Source organism: Acinonyx jubatus, chromosome B4 (assembly GCF_027475565.1).
Source record: "Acinonyx jubatus isolate Ajub_Pintada_27869175 chromosome B4, VMU_Ajub_asm_v1.0, whole genome shotgun sequence".
NCBI classification, from domain to species: Eukaryota; Metazoa; Chordata; class Mammalia; order Carnivora; family Felidae; genus Acinonyx; species Acinonyx jubatus.
The window spans coordinates 25831889-25849132 of NC_069387.1; the positions used below are offsets into that span (position 1 = coordinate 25831889).

Here is a 17244-nt window from a genome sequence, read left to right on the forward strand (position 1 = left end):
TCAGTGCTGAGCCCAACCCTGGGCTCAGTCTCCCCATTGTGAGATCATGACCTGAGCCAAAATCGAGTCAGACACTTAACCCACTGAGCCATCTAGGCAGTCCGAGTTCTGTTTTCTAGTAGATTTTCTAGATGTTTTCCCCCCAAGCTCCTTAAAGACAATGACATTAGTTGAAAATCTGATTCAAATAGAATGATCTCACCTTTTATAGCATGCTCTTTGGTCTGGTACGTGTTGTCCTTGCATATAATAGATGCTGAATAATATGATTTAATGAGAAAATAATGTTATGGTTAATAGTAGTTTTTGAATTTGAATATAACTTAAGAATATACTTTTAGGAGATAAAGGTAACAAAAGTTAATAAAATTGACAATATTTAGGCATTTTCTGTTCCTTATTTGAAGGGGTCAGACTAATTGAATATTGGTTTTCCTATACCATAGGATAGGAAAAAGTTTAGTGGGATAATCAATTATGTTAATACCAGTGAATTAGTGACATTGTGGTACAAGGAAAAGAAAGAAAATTTAACATTAGGGCAAAGGACTCTAACCTATGTTTGTTTTCCGCTTATTAACTCTGTAGCCTTGGGCTCATTATTTAAAATTTTTCTCTGGATTTTGAACTGTAAAGTAGGTATTTTTACTACCCCTCTCAAAGACTTGTTTGAGGATTAAATGGAATAATGTACCTGACATCTGTAACAGTCCCTAATGTGTACAAGGTAATCAAAATATGTTACCTTGTTTTTTTTTTTTTTTTCTGTTTTGTGATACTTTCTGTTTTGAGTAAAAATCTATTTGATTTAGGCACAAAAAGCCATATTCTTTCAGCATTACCCTTTTTAAGTAATCTCTTATTCCTCTCTACTTGTACCTAACATTTCTGTCTTTATTTTTGGCTTCTGCCCAAGCTTAGTGATTGTGTTCTAGAAGGTAGAACACATGAGATTTTGGATTTCAACAAAAAAAGGGAATGTTTAATGTGGCACTGTTTTTTATTGAAAATATTTCTTAAAATTTAGTTCTTAAAATGCTGTATTTTATAGCTTTAATCAATTAGGTTTCAGCATTTTACAGCGAGCTTGAGCTGAACTGTCTGAAGTCTTTTTGATTACCTTCTACTTTTAAAAGTTTATGGCAATATAATGATAGCAACACAAGAGACTTCTCTATTTTTAAGAATTACAGTAAAACCTTATTTGACTAAAATAAAGTCTTTCTGAAATGACATCAAATATAGAAGTGTAAAAAAGGAAAGGATGGTGTGAAGTTCATTGATGTGATTGGCTGGTGTCGGTGTTGTCTCTGCAAGGCAAGATGATTTATTTGAAGGTGATAGAATGAGAACATGGAGGTTAGACAAGTGAACAGGGTGATTAAATATGAAACAGACTTTGTGGAGAGGAGGAAGTTTAGTGGGGATAGTGAGGAGCAATGATGAAAGTCACCTTCCAACAAGAATGGCTTTATGATTAGGGACTGTGAGAGAAGAAAGCCACAATGTCCCCTCTACTTGTCATCAACAAGCAGGATATAGAAGGAGCTGTCACACTTGGGTTTAAATCCCAGCTGTTTGTTTTTAGCTGGTTTCCTTTTTTAAAAAAATCTTTTAATTATGAGGTAATTGTAGATTTGCTTGCAACTGTAAAAAATACTACAGAGAGGCTCAGTGTACTTTTTATCTAGTTTGCATGCATGCAGATAATATCTTCTGTAACTATAGTATACTATCATAAGCAGGAATTTGACATTGTTACAGTTGTAGGTGTAGAAAACTTTTCCTTTCCCTTCTGAGGTTCTTTGGCTGGTCTAACAATTAAATTGGCATCAAACCGATAAATAGGAGAAGACAATTTGATTTCCTATCTACAAGAGCCCCAAACAGGGACTCATGAGTCCATCGGTTGAGGCACATACGATGTCTTGAGTCAAGGAATGGGATGGGGCCTGGGGCTTCATAGGGGCGGAAGGTAATTCACAGGATGATAAAAGCAGATGTTTGTAATTAGAAGTTTGCCCTGCCATAGAAATAGGTCTTTTAGTTTAAAAAGTTATCTCAGGTAATTAGGAAGCTCGTACCAGAAAAAGACTATCTAAATCCTTTTAGGTAGTTATGGGAGAGGGAGAACTTTTTCCTGAGTCTGTAGCGTCTTAATTTTCTTTAGCTCAAAAATATCCACATGCTGAAGTGGCATATTTTTGGGTGACGTATTCTGCTCTCCTTCACAGTCTCCTGTGGCCGTATTCAGATTTTTTACCAATTTTACATGCATTGCATATGTGTGTTTCATGCAGTTTTATCACATGAGTAGATTAACATGACTGCTGTCACAGTCAAGATACAGAACAGCTCATCACAGTAATTTCTTGTGCTTTTTATAGCCACATCCACTTCCCTCCTTCCATTCAACCTCTAGCAAGCTAACTGCTCTCAATATTACGATTTTGCTGTTTGAAGAGTATTATATAAATGGAATCACAGTATGTATGTAACCTTTTAAGATTAAATGTTTTAACTCCTCATAATTCCCTTCAGAATCAAGGGTCTGTGTATCAGTGATGCATTTCTTTTGTATTGCTGAGTAGTATTCTATGGTATGGTGAACCTCAGTTTGTTTAATCATTCACTTGGGTGGTTTGCGGTTTTGGGCTCTTACCAACATAGCTGTGCGTTCACGTACAGACTTTTGTGTGAAATAACTTTTCTTTGTTACAAATAGCTAAGGTACAATTGCTGGATCATATGGTAGGTTAGCTATTTATTTAATTCTTATTTTTTTTAATGTTTGTTTATTTTTGAGAGAGACAGACACCATGAGCAGGGGAGGGGCAGAGAGAGAGGGAGACACAGAATTCGAAGCAGGCTCCAGGCTCTGAGCTGTCAGCACAGAGCCTGACATGGGCTCAAACTCGCGAACTGTGAGATATGACCTGAGCTGCAGTTGGAAGCTTAACCGACTGAGCCACCCAGGTTGCCTTAGCTGCTTAGTTTTTTAATGACAACTATAAGTAGAAAAATTTTCACTTAATGGTCATCAGTCATCAAACTGTATTATTATAATTGTTGCCAGAATTCAATCCTCGTGTATTGTCCTCTCTGTAATTATATTCTTCTGTAAGTCATGATACAAATACCTGCATGTTTTTTAGGAAAGCCTTTAATCACTGGATGCTAATTTAATGTTTCAATATTTATATCTAATGTAGAGTGATATTAAATGTATCAGATTTGCTTTCTTCTGTTTTACTTAGAATGTAATATAAGCAACTCTCCTGGGTAACTTGTACTTTCATATTTGGTCATTATACTTATTGGAACAAATAACACTATTCATTTAATAGATTTAAGGCAATTTTTAACCTGTCAAACTTTCGAGCTGTTATATTTTCACAGAGGTACATATTGCTACTACTCTCTTTTTAAGACATTTAAAAATTGTGTTCAAAAAGCAGTCACCTACTCTAGAGTCCGACGTAGCACGGTGCCAATACCTACTAAACTGCAGTTGTCAAAAAACTCACCGTAATATAAAATACAGTCAGCAGTAAAATTACTGGATGTTATTTAATCTGCCTTTGAAGATTTAGGAGACTTAGAGGTTGTAGTATATGTTGTAGCCTTTGGCACGTGTCTACCAATCACCTGGGTAGCTCAAACAAACTTGAAAATTCTCGTTATTGAAAGTGGTGGTATGGGACTAGAAATCGCATAGTTTCTTTTGATACATAGTTAAGTCTGTGAAACTAAACAGAACTCCAGGGAAGAATGATTTCTGGTTTATTCTGTTAGTGTCTTGTACCATCTTTGGTATTTGCTCTTCAGTATTTGTCAAATGTGAGTACTGTGTGCAGCGGGGCGAGGGGTGTAGCCGAGTGCTTTTATGAAATAAAATTACAACAAAGGAAACATTTAAAGTCTATTTTGAGTAAATTAATATTTGCTGTATAATGTCATTTGGCATAAAAGTTTTCAAAATAATCAGTAATCATAAGTGGCTGTTGATTCCAGATGTTAAGCAGGTGAGTTTAGCTGCATGTAGTGCACACTGCTATCTTAGCAGTACAGCTTCTCTCCGTTTGAGATTTGTTATTTCGATTTTTCTTATGATTGTTAGTCTGTGTTAATCTACTAACTCCATCTTTCCCCAGGTTATGAGTACTTTAATTTTTGAATTCTTAAATATTTGATAATGTCCTACTATTGTTCATTATAAATGGCATCTTGGTTAGGAAAGTAATTTTCTGGGTCACATCCATTTTCTTCTTTTAGCACAAGACATTATTACTTTGTATTCTAGCATTTAAGGTTTCTGTGGAGAAGTATGAGGTCAGCCCTTTTTTGTTTGTTTTATAAGTGACCTGCTTCTGCTGCCTGGATGCTTTAAGAATTCTTTCTTCATGCTTAAAATTCAGCAGCTTTACCAGACTGTGAAGGAAGAATACGCATCAGTTTTACCAGTTTTTAATTTTTCCTCCTATATGGTGACCCCCTTCAATCTCCAGAATGAGATCTTCCTGTATTTCAGGAAAGCTTTTTTTTTTTTTTTTTTTTTTTTTTTTTTAATACTTTAGTGTCCTGTTTTCTGTTCTCTTCTTCAGGACCTCCAGTTTTATGTATGTTGGCTTCATTTTTCATCTGTGGCATTTTATCTCTAAGTGCTAGCATCTCTGTTGTTTTGTCTTCTGTGCTTTGTGTTATTTTTCAGGTCTGTGTACCTCCTTATGGATGACATCACTTTCAGCAATGTTGATTCTTTCATTACTTCAAATGTTGTATTTGTTTCTTTGATGATTGCATCCTTAAGTTTTTCCTCTTATTTCTTCCAGCTCCCCCACCCCTTTATTGTATCCTTTTGTTTCTTGTTTTGCTTTTGTTTCATAAAATTCCTGTTCTTTGTACTCTGAGATAGAACAGAATTTGTCTAAAAGTTAACTTTTTTCAAAGTTTTCTCTTCACCCTACTAATGGTATATACCATTACTTTGGTCTGTGCATAGGTTCTGTGTAGGGTGGTTTCTGTGTACTTGAGTGAATTTGAGTATCTGTGTGTGTATGTGTGTGTGTAAATTGTGATTCATTTCTCTTCAATTCTGTTTCTTATTCTCCTGGACACTACATTAATTGTATCCTTAGAAATTGGTTTTTTATAAAATGCTTGGCGATTAGGGAAAGGGGTATGGGAAGTGTCTTTTGGGAGGAGAGTCATGGAAAGGAGTGGCATGAGAAGGCAGTTCATTTGTTTTTTTCTCAACCCACACTGTATGTGATTAACTCTCTCTTCAGAGCTCACTTTTGGGGTCAGTGCAAAGGTTTAGCGTGGCAGGGCCCTCCTTCCTGTTTCAGGTAGTTCTGTACTTAATTGGGCCAAAAAGTCAACAAATGGGCCAAGTGACCTTTCTCTCCCAGCTCTTCTGCCTGCTGTAGTTTTCAGAATATATCCTAACAGACTTTAGAGGAACTGGGTATTGGTCTTTAGCACTTTTCTGTACTGAATATGGATTTGATTTTAATTTTCTCTTGAAACCATCTGTTAGTGCCAGTTTGTTGGGTTGTGACCATTCCATTGTTGGATTTGATTAAATTTTCTGTTCCCCCCTCCCCCCAACCCCCGATTTTGATAGGTTTTATAGAGGGCAAATATAGAAACTTGTTCATGTGGTCATCCTTCTGAAAGTCTGCCTTCAATGTAATTTTCATTACCAAGTTTTTGTGCTACGTAAATCATTTAATTGTTGAAATATATTTATCATTTGAATCATTGAATTACAGGCTTTTAAAGTCAATTTGGAAGTAGTCTCTTAAGATGACTCTTCATGGTTCTTTTCAGTGTTAAGGTATTGCTAACTCCATTTTTGTATGGGTTGGGAATTCTGACACCTAGGTAAGTGGTCACTAGAAGACACAAATATTTCTCTGATTGGGTATTAGGATATTTGCATGCTATGTGGAGTATAATGTTGTCATTAGAAACAGTGATGTAGAACCACTTTTTTATTGAGTGAAAGTGTTTCTGGATATTTAGGGGAAAATCCACACATTAAATAAGTAGTATGCTTCTGTGTTTGGGTATTATATGTACATGTAGGAAAAAAATCTAAGAGGATAGAGTTATTTTTCCTGATTTTTTTTTTAAGACTATGAGTATAGTTAGTATTAATACCTGTTTCAGATAAGTTATTGCAATTTAAAAAAAAGTAAAAAAAAAAAAGGCTTGATTGGGAGTGTTCTTGGTATTAAAACGTATTACTTGGTGATAAATGATCATTATGTATAAAGATCATCCCTTCTTGAAGTTTATCTTCTTCATACTAAGGAAACTACCTATTCCTACAGTTGGTAATTTGTTGTTAAAAGTCTGTTTGAAATTTATCAAATGCTCTCTCAATCTGTTTTTTTTTTTTTTTTAACGTTTATTTATTTTTGAGAGAGACAGAGCATGAACGGGGGAGAGTCAGAGAGAGAGGGAGACACAGAATCCCAAGCAGGCTCCAGGCTCTGAGCCATCAGCCTAGAGCCCGACATGGGGCTCGAACTCACAGACTGCGAGATCGTGACCTGAGTTGAAGTCGGACGCTTAACCGACTGAGCCACCCAGGTGCCCCTCTCAATCTGTTTTTAAAAATCGGCATTCAAGATTTATATTCATGCAAGTTCGATATTCAGATATTGTGCTTTCCTGGCCTGAGGTGCATATATAGTTGTGAATTCTAACTTCTGTAATGCCCTATGGTTCTTGTTGTCTTTGTTAGAATTCTGTAATGGGTTTCTTTTATGATTGAGTCTGTTTCTGGAACACATGATACATTATAGGAATTCTTTTTCCTTGAAAGCTTGAAACAGTTCCTAAATCAGCCTCTGTAATCTAAGTCTGGCTAGAGCTGTTATTGGACAGGGAGGGGGGTGAGAGATGGAACGATGAGACTGAAGGGAGAGTGAAGAGATCTGTAATACTTACCCAAAAAATGTTGCCATAAAATGGATACGTCGGTTAAACATTATCAGCAAATGTGATCTGTTGAGCTTCTCCTCTTCTAATTATTGAGCTTCTGTTTTTATTTTTAAAGTACCTCATAGTAAGCAGCATTTGCATCTATGTTTATAAAACTGGTTTAGGCAATGTGTCAGTGTTTACTTTTCCCTTTAATAGACACCCATTTCACAGTTGGAGAACACCTAGACACAGTGTCCAATGTTACATTACTAGTAGCTGTATGTAAAACTTCAGCCCTGTCTCAACGCAAAAGCAGGATGGCTTAGCAGCAGAAACCGATGGGAGTTTTGGAATAAATGCTGTCTGTTTATGCATCCCCACTAGGAGCCATGGAAGAGCAATATTAAAAATGTCTTACCTGGGCTCCTGGGTGGCTCAGTAGGTTAAGCCATGACTCTTGGTCTTGGCCCAGGTCATCTACCGGTTCGTGAGTTTGCACCCTGCATCGGGCTCTGCGCAGACAGTCTCGAGCCTGCTTGGGATTCTCTCTCTCCCTGCCCCTCCCCTGTGCAACATGCTCTTTCACTCTGTCTCAAAATAAATAATAAACTTTTAAAAGAGAGATATCCTAACTTAAAAAAAAAGTTCTACCTGTAAGGGAAAACCCAATGTTTTCTTTGAGGTTACTCTTCTGTAACGTGCTGCCTTTTTCTTTTAATACCACATAATTTTGGGAAAGCACTTTTCCAGTTAATATAATGGTGTACAGGGAGGAGGGTAGAATAATTTTTTTACTAATATGTACTAATTATACAGTTTTAGTGGGTGTTGGCAGGTAGTGAAGGTCATCTTAACACTTTTTTGCTGTGTCATATTAGTTACATTTAACAAGTGAAGTTTATATACTTCTATATAACCCACAGGATTTGTTACTACTACCTAGCTTTTTGATAGCTAATATATAGAATTTATCTGTATCATTCCTTTTGTTTGTTTTATTTATTTTTAAGAGCGAGAGAGAGCGAGACAAAGTGTGAGCCGGGAAGGGGCAGAGAGTGAGGGAGACACAGAATCTGAAGCAGGCTCCAGGCTCTGAGCTGTCAGCGAGATCCTGTCACGGGGCTTGAACTCATGAACTGTGAGATCATGACCTGGGCCGAAGTTGGATGCTTAACTGACTGAGCCATTCAGGATTCTGTGTCATTACTTTTTAAATGATACTGTACGGAGGCTAGAGGTTCCAAGGATGGGACTGAGCATGTCTTCAACCCCTCATACTCCCATCACAATAAGAGGGTATCCTGCTGTACATATCGGGCTTCCATTCGTGCATTTGTTTTATTTTAGTCTACTGACAGACCCAAGCGCTGTTGCAGGTATTCTAGCTGTGACATGACAGGCAAAGTCCCTGTGTTCAGGGAGCTTTTCTCTCCTAGTAGAAGAGACAGACAATATGAAATAGACAAACAGGATAATTTCGTATTGTGGTCTGTGCTATAAAGGAAATAGTGATTTGACATGGTAATGGAATGTGACAGGAGGTGGTCAGGTAAAGGCTCTTTTAGGGGGTAACTTGTGAATTGACATTTGCAGGAAGAGCAGCAAGCCATGTAAGGAAAGAATTCGGTGGCTTAAAGTTGGGAAAATACTAGGCAACTATTTCTTTGAAAGAGTTTTCTTCTTTAATCTTTTGTGTTATTCTTAAAGATAAATACTCTTAAGTCTCCTTTTTTCATGGTGTACCTAGTACTGTTCAAAAGCATTGGGGGGAAAAAAACAAAATACTCAAAAGCAAGTAACAGTTCTTAATATTTTGAGAGTTCCTTGTCTGAGAGATAAACTCTGTTTTTCCCTTAGTTTGGCTTCCAAGGTCCTTCAGTAGTTTTTTCTTAATTTAGCTTTACACCCCTTTTAGCTCATCTATAGAAAGTTTATGTTCCTATCCCACTAATTTTAGTGGGAATCGTTATTGCTCTCTGAACCCTTGTCATCCTGTGCTTTCCTTACGCCATTTCTCATATTGTTTTTCTTGACTGAAGTTTATTCTTCATTTCATTTTATCCAGTTAAATCTTTTGTTAGATGATCTTTGTAATTTCCTTTACTATCTTAATATAAACTGAGAGTTACAAGTGTGTGAAACATATGAGAGCGTAGCACATACTTGAGGATTCCTTTGTTTTCATTTTGCAACCATTTCTAGATTGAAGAATACCATGAGGCTTCCAAAGTTGAAACTGATTACTTTGCTCAATTGATTATAGTCAGGAGGTAAAATTACTTGGAGACACATAGGCACGACAGGACCTGCCTCTCTTTCGCCTTGTTTGCTGTACTCTCTCTAAAGGCATCAGCTTGGGAAAGGATAGTTTCCAACTACATTGTCTCCTACCCACCTATTCAGAATCTTAGGATAATTTGGTAAGTTTCCTAAAACTCAATTTTTTTCATGCTAACCTATGCTATATTCTTTTCTCTTTCAAAGGAATGCGTTCCTTACTTTGGTGAGCCACATAGTTAATATAAATACAAGAAAACAGAACAATGTGAGTTGTAATCTAATTACCCTCCATACAAATAGCTGTTAAGGAGAGATATGTGCTATGAGAGGGGGCTTGTTTTAAGTTGGAGGATTAGGAAGGGCATTTCTAAGGATGTGGCTTTTAAGCTGAGACCGAAGAAATGGATGACCAAGAGATAGGCAGATAAAGAATGGGAGATAGAGGTGAGATAGAATGTATGAAGGATCTAGGGTAGGAAAGAACTGGGCATGTATTCAGAAACTTGAAAGTGGCCAGGATAGCTCAGATGTAGAGAGCAAGGTGTGGTTAGTGCTGCAGAATAAGGCTGGAAGGGTAAGTAGGGCCAGAGAAGTTGAATGGCTTCCCACTGTAACCATTAAAATTCAAGACACCTGTCATGATTGAAGATCCAGGCTTGAAAGATTACTTCAGCTGCTCTGTAGAGACTGTTTTCAAATGGAGACCAGAATGAAAGTGGGAGAACAGTTTGAATATTACAGTGAACCCAGTGAATTTCTACTGGAATTCATAAGAATGAAGTGATCCTTACTTCAAGATTAGTTCTACATCAGCCCTGTCTTGCTGTTTGCTCTGTGTCGTACTGAATTAAGTGCTTGAGATCATTGAAGAGTCCAGAGTCCTGTGTTGATAGTTTTTCTAAACAAGTAGAAGTAATTCTGCACATTGTCCAGCCAGTATCTTATTTGACAAGTGAAGATAATTGTAAAAGGTGGGTGACCTCCTCACTTTGATTTAGTAAGGCAGAGGCAAAGTCTGGACTGAAGCCCATATTTACCTGCTTGAGTGCTGTTTTCCCCACGTGGTTCTCAATTTTAAATGTCTTTTTAAAAATTGAGGTATAGGGGCGCCTGGGTGGCTGACTCGGTTGAGCATCCAACTTCAGCTCAGGTCATGATCTCATGGTCCATGAGTTTGAGCCCCGTGTCGGGCTCTGTGCTGTCAGTTCAGAGCCTGGAGCTTGCTTTGGATTCTGTGTCTCCTCTCTCTCTGCCCCTCCCCGACTCACGCTCTGTCTCTTTATCAGAAGATGAATAAACGTTAAAAAAAAATTGAGGTATAATTCGCATACCACACAATCGCCACCAGTAGCAGTCACTCCCCATTTCTTCCCCTCCCTGCCCACTCCCGAACCACTGATCTGCTTTCTGTCTGGAGAGATTTTTCTGTTGTGGACGTTTCATATAAATGGATTACATGTGGTCTTTTGTGACTGGCCTCTTTCACTTAACATAGTGTTTTCATGGATCACGTATGATGTGTCATGTGTCAGTACTTAATTCCCTCCCCCCCCCACCTACCCAGCTTAAAGTTTCTTTACTTCAGTAATTCTTAGATCCTTTAAAGTACATTTAAGTTTTCTATGAGAGAATATCATATATAACTTTTTCCAGATTTACATGACCATGTGACATTTTGTATTCAAAGCATCTCATAGAATTAGAGTTTAAGAAATGGTGAATTAAAGGTTTCTGTCTAAGCTAGACAAGTCAAAGTCACATTTAAGTTATGGCAGGTTTTTTGTTTTTTGTTTTTTGGTAACTTTTATTGGTGTGTAATCCACCTCCTGTACAGTTGACTAATTTAAAGGGTGCAGTTCAGTGGTTTTTAGTATACTCCCAGTTGTGCAACCATCACCACCACCCATTTTAGAACAATGTTACTACCCAAAAAGAAACCCTATAGCTTTCACCTTGCCCCCAGTCTTAGGCAGCCTTTATGTCTCTATAGATGTGCCGATTGTGGATGTTTCATCCTAGTGGAATCCTACAAGGTACAGTCTTTTGTGACTGGCTTCTTGGATTTAGCATAACATTTTTAGTTCATCCATGTTACACGTTATGGCAGACTTGTTCATTTTTATTGTCGGATAATATTCTATATCTTCTTTATCTGTCAATCAAGTAGACATCTTGTTTGTTCGTATCTTTTTTTGTTTTATTTTTGAGAGAGACAGACAGTGCACAAGCATGGGAGGGGCAGAGAGAGAGGGAGACACAGAATCTGAAGCAGGCTCCAGGCTCTGAGCTGTCAGCACTGAGCCCGATACGGGGCTTGAACTCAAGAACTATGAGAGCATGACCTGACTGAAATTGGAGGCTTAACCGACTGAGCCACCCAGGCGCCCTGGGTTTGTTCCTATCTTTTGGCTGTTATGGACTGTGAACATTTGTGGACACATGTTTTCATTTCTCTTGGATATATACCTAGAAGTAGAATTACTGGGTCATATAGTTCTGTGTTTAACCTTTTAAGAAAATGCCAGACTGTTTTCCAAAGCAACTTAGTATTTTTTTTTAATGTTTTTTATTTATTTTTGAGACAGAGAGAGACAGAGCATGAACGGGGGAGGGGCAGAGAGAGAGGGAGACACAGAATCGGAAGCAGGCTCCAGGCTCTGAGCCATCATCCCAGAGCCCGACGCGGAGCTCGAACTCACGGACCGCGAGATCGTGACCTGAGCTGAAGTCGGGTGCTTAACCGACTGAGCCACCCAGGCGCCCCCAAAGCAACTTAGTATTTTATATTTTCAACACCAGTGTGTATGAGGATTTTGGTTTCTCTGCATCCTCCTCAACACTTGTCCATCTTTTTTGACTATAGTTATCCTCATGGATGTGAAGTGGTGTTTCATTGCACCTTTGCTTTGCATTTCCCTAATAGCTAATGTTGGTGAGCATCTTTTCATGTGCTTTTTGGTCATTTGTATGTCTTTGGAGAAATGTTTGTTATCTTTTAGTCATTTAAAAAGTACTGTTTGGGGACGCCTGGGTGGCTCAGTCGGTTAAGCGTCCAACTTCGGCTCAGGTCATGATCTCGTGGTTGGTGGGTTTGAGCCCCGCCTGCGTCGGGCTCTGTGCTGACAGCTCAGAGCATGGAGCCTGCTTCAGATTCTGTGTCTCCCTCTCTCTCCGCCCCTCCCATGCTCATGCTCTGTCTGTCTCTCTCAATAATAAATGTTTAAAAAAATTTTTTAAATAAAGTACTGTTTGTCTTTTATTGAGTTGTAAGAGTTCCTACTAGTAGATCTAGGTAAATGTCCTTTGCATATATATGATTTGCAAATATGTTCTCCCATTCTGTGGATTGACTTTTCACTTCCTTGATGGTGTCCTTTGAAGCACAAAAGCTTTCAATTTGGGCAGAGTTTAATTTATATTTTTTCTTTTTTCACTTGTACTTTTGGTGATGATTTGAGCTTATATTTACTTATAACAGTTTTAGTTTAATCTCTTACATTTAGGTCTGTGATTCATTTTGTATTATACGTATGTATAGTGTATAATGTATGTATGGGGTGAGGAAGGAGTCCAACTCAACTTTATTCTTTTGCATGTACACCTTCCCTTAAAATATGTTGTAAAATCCCATTTCTAGTCTGTAGGTAAATATAAATATGTCACCTACACGTTAGAGTAAGAAAGATGTGGGTAGTTCTTTTTTTTTTAATATGAAATTTATTGTCAAATTGGTTTCCATACAACACCCAGTGCTCATCCCAACAGGTGCCCTCCTCAATACCCATCACTCACCCTTCCCTCCCTCCCTCCCACCCCCCATCAACCCTCAGTTTGTTCTCAGTTTTTAAGAGTCCCTTATGTTTTGGCTCCCTCCCTCTCTAACTTTTTTTTTTCTTCCCCTCCCCCATGGTCTTCTGGTAAGTTTCTCAGGATCCACATAAGAGTGAAAACATATGGTATCTGTCTTTCTCTGTATGACTTACTTCACTTAGCATAATACTCTCCAGTCCATCCACGTTGCTACAAAAGGCCATATCTCATTCTTTTCTCATTGCCACGTAGTAATTCATTGTGTATATAAACCACAATTTCTTTATCCATTCATCAGTTGATGGACATTTAGGCTCTTTCCATAATTTGGCTATTGTTGAAAGTGCTGCTATAAACATTGGGGTACAACGCAACTTTGTTGTTTTGCATGTACACCATCCCTTAAAATATGTTGTAAAATTGCATTTCTAGACTGTAGGTAAATATAAATAATATGTTACCTACACATGTTAGAGTAGAAAGATGTGGGTAGTTCTAAAGGAAGTATGTAATACATACTTTTCACAAAGTAGTTTGTATCACTGAGCAGAAAAATAGGTAGCATATTCATTTGGGATAAACATAAAGGATAGCAGTACTGCTTTTAAAACAAGCTTTATTAATGAAATTCAGTGAAAGCTGCATCTTTCATTTATCTCTGCTAGTTTAATTTTTGGTCCTTACTCTTAACAAAGGAATCTCTTTGATATCATTTGTTTGTGATAGATACAACAGCAGGTATATTGTATGACGTTGTTGGTGATGAAGTTTTTCAAAGTGGTGAGCATCTTGGTAAGAGTTTGAAACAGAACTAGGTACTGTACAGTACAATCTAAATTTCTAGAAAAATTTGCATATTGTGTTAAGCAGAATTAGGTTCTAGGCTTAGCTAATTATAAGCTAATTTTTTAGATGGGACAGATCTTTGAGAAATGGCCTTTGTACACTAGGCATCTCTGGCCCTCTTTCACTAATTGTCAGTGGGTACCTTCATCTAGAACGGTGCTGTCCAGTGAGCCATGTATGCAGTTTTATTCTACCAGCCAACATCTGACGTTAATTTTAATCATATATACTATTTAACCCAACATATCGAAAACAGGTCATTATGTAATCCATATGAAAATATTAATTGTGCTATTTTATATTCTTTTTGTATTGAGTCTTTGAATCCAGTGTGTGTTTTGTACATACAGCGGATTTCATTTTAGAGTAGCCACATTTCAAGTGCTCAACAGCTGTGTGTGGCCTAGTGAACTATCACTTGTATAACACAGATCTCGAAGGAGTAACTCAACTACAGGGGACTGTCCAGTGCAAGCCTGTTGTCGACACATTATCTTATTTATTTCCATCCTCACCGAGAAAGAAATGTAGTCTGATTAGCTACATTTTGCTTTTCCACCACCATTGAGCTCGTGTACAAGTAGTAAATTGGAGAATGACACCAGTATAAACTGTGTTCGTTCATATGTGAAATTTTTTTTTCTAGGCAGGGAGAATCAGAATAGCAGGAGTAGGTTATTACCTTCAAATAGAAAGGATAAAGCCCTCAACCAGCTGCTGCACAGGCAAGACCCCTAAAGTCAAGTCTACTCCCCCAGCCTTCATGGCTCCCTGTCTGTGGCAAGTTGCACTCTCTTCTCTGTCCATTTTAACTGTAGCCTCAATGCTCAGAACTTCACTTCTCTGTTCTCAGCCTCAGCAAGCTGCATTTCTTTCCTAATTTTTTTTGCATTTTTAATATCCCCTGAAACAATCTACAACCGTGCTGAGCTGCTTGCCTGTGCTATTCAAGTTTTTGTTTATGCTCTGGTTGTAATAAAGTTGCATAATTTTGAGTGATTTGCTCTTATTCTATTTTTCCCATAAGACTTATTTTTAGTGTGAGTTTGCAGAATTTAAGGTTTTTCAGGAAAATATTTGTCATGTTATGGTAAAATTACTCATTATAGGTGTGGCTTTCCTTGTAAAAATCTCCTTATTTTTAACTGTTTGTAGCCTCTTTCTTTGAACTGTTCAAAGGAAGCCTGAAGACAGTGGAAGGCAGTAGAGCATTTAAAATAAAAGTGTGGCCCAGATACTGACCATATTAAAACCCTCTTATGAAAAATTTATGTCTTGGGGGTCTCATCCCATATACCATGAATCAGAATCTTTGTGACATTCAACCTTGAAATCTATATTTTTTTAATATACTAAAGTTTGAGATCTGCTGAACCTTATTCAGGCATACTTACTATCTGCTTTTATTAGTTTGAATAGCAGTTTAGGGTGGTTGAAATCTTGCATTTAGCATTCTAGGTATACCTTACCCATTCCAGTTATTTGTTGAAGGCATTAAGACTTAATTTCTAAGTCTGAGGATCTGATAACGGTTGTTCTGAATAAGGATACAAATGCTGTGATATTTATACCTGAGTAGAATGAAAACTGTTGTTTCACTTTTTGAAAAGCTGGTTGCATTTCCCAGCCTTGTTTGATCATATAGAAGTTTATACCTGCTGTGTTTCCTCTACGCAGGTGCCCCTACTTTATCTTAGATTAATGCCCAATCTAGCAATATTTTAGTATTGTAGGTCTCACAGTCATTATTACAATTAAAAGAGAAACAGTAGCCGTAGGTAATACTTAAATGGTTGGCTCTCACTGTGTTCTGATAAAACTATTGATGAAAACTTATATCCAGCAGGTTGTATTTTACTGATACCTGGATTCTAGTCTGACATTAGCATCTAATCATGTTAGTACATCTCTGTTTCATTTCTGCCTTTGGTTAAGCATAGACCTATAACCCCTTTATTCCACTCCCCACCCTACCTTTAAACCTAAATCTCAGTAATATCCTTTTCTTAGAGGTCTTTAAGACTTGCTTCACCAGTCCGCACTTTTAATTTTTTACGCTATCATTTAAAGTTGATTTTATCCCACTTATCCATAAATACTACCTTTCTCAGATTTTTTAAGTAGTGAGCCCTTTTTTGGTAATATACAGAGAGCATTGGGGAGCCTGGGTGGCTCAGTTGGTTAAGCATCTGACTTCAGCTCAGGTCATTATCTCACTAATGGTGAGTTCGAGCCCCTCATCGGGCTCTGTGCTGTCAGTTCAGAGCCTGGAGCCTGCTTCAGATTCTGTCTCTCCCCCTCTCTCTCTGCCCCTCCTCCATTCACACTCTGTCTCTCTCAAAAATAAACATTAAAAAAAAATTTGTTTTTAAATATACAGAGACCATAAAGGGTACCAGACCATATAAACAGCTTTTGCTTCTGTTATTTTCCTGGGCCAGACAGCATCCATGAGACTGTCTTTAACCGGCTTTATATATATATTTATATATTATATTAATTATCATATATATAAGCGTGTGTATGTGTATACGCATTTTTTTCCTCACCAGCATATAATCTTGCTTTGTGCGCTTGCATAGTCACTGGATATAGTATTAAAATTCTGAGTTCAAGTTTTATGCATCTTTGGATATATTGCCATCCACAAATCACTTATTTTTTCTCTCAGTCTTAGACTCTGCAACCTACTAATAAAAATTTGTGTTCTGGGGAACCTAGGTGGCTCTGTAGGTTGAGTGTCCGACTTCAGCTTGGTTCATGCGTTCAAACCCTGCATTGGGCTCTCTGCTGTCAGTGTGGAGCCGACATCACATCCTCTGTCCCCCTTTCTGTATACCTTCCCTGCTTGCTTGCTCGCTCGCTCTCTTTCAAAAACAAATACACATTAAAAAACAACGGAAAACTCGTGTTCTTACTCTGAAACACACAAACTCATTGTAGGGCAGTATACAAAAACTCATGTGAATTTTTAAGATAAAAGATTTAGAAGAAATTTTGTGATGTAGCACTTTTTGTATAGGTATGGCAAATGTAGCTCTGAAAATCATAACCACCATCACCATTAACTCTGATGCTGGGTGTGTATCATCACTATACTTTTCTACTTGGGCGTTACTTCAGTTTGGAAAGAACTACATGGAGAAATGAAGACTCAAATGGCGTACCCCCCAAAACTGCATTAGAAGATAATATAAATTGTAGCTTTTATTATAGAGAGTTAGTTTTAACTTAATATAATCATGTTATTCAGAAGCAAATCTGCCCTGCCTTAAGTTCTTAAGCACACCCTTCTGGCTAGAATGTACGGATTTATTGCCTACTATATCATATCATGCTTTTTATAAAAACCTCTTTTACTTAGTTTTGAAT

The 17244-nt window shown here is 37.6% G+C and overlaps 1 protein-coding gene across 11 annotated transcripts in view; it reads left to right on the top strand.

Moving 5' to 3' along the window:
* The window catches only part of WAC (WW domain containing adaptor with coiled-coil), an 86763-nt gene that overhangs the window by 29004 nt on the left and 40515 nt on the right, over nucleotides 1-17244 (top strand). The gene's annotated exons all lie outside the window — the stretch shown is intronic.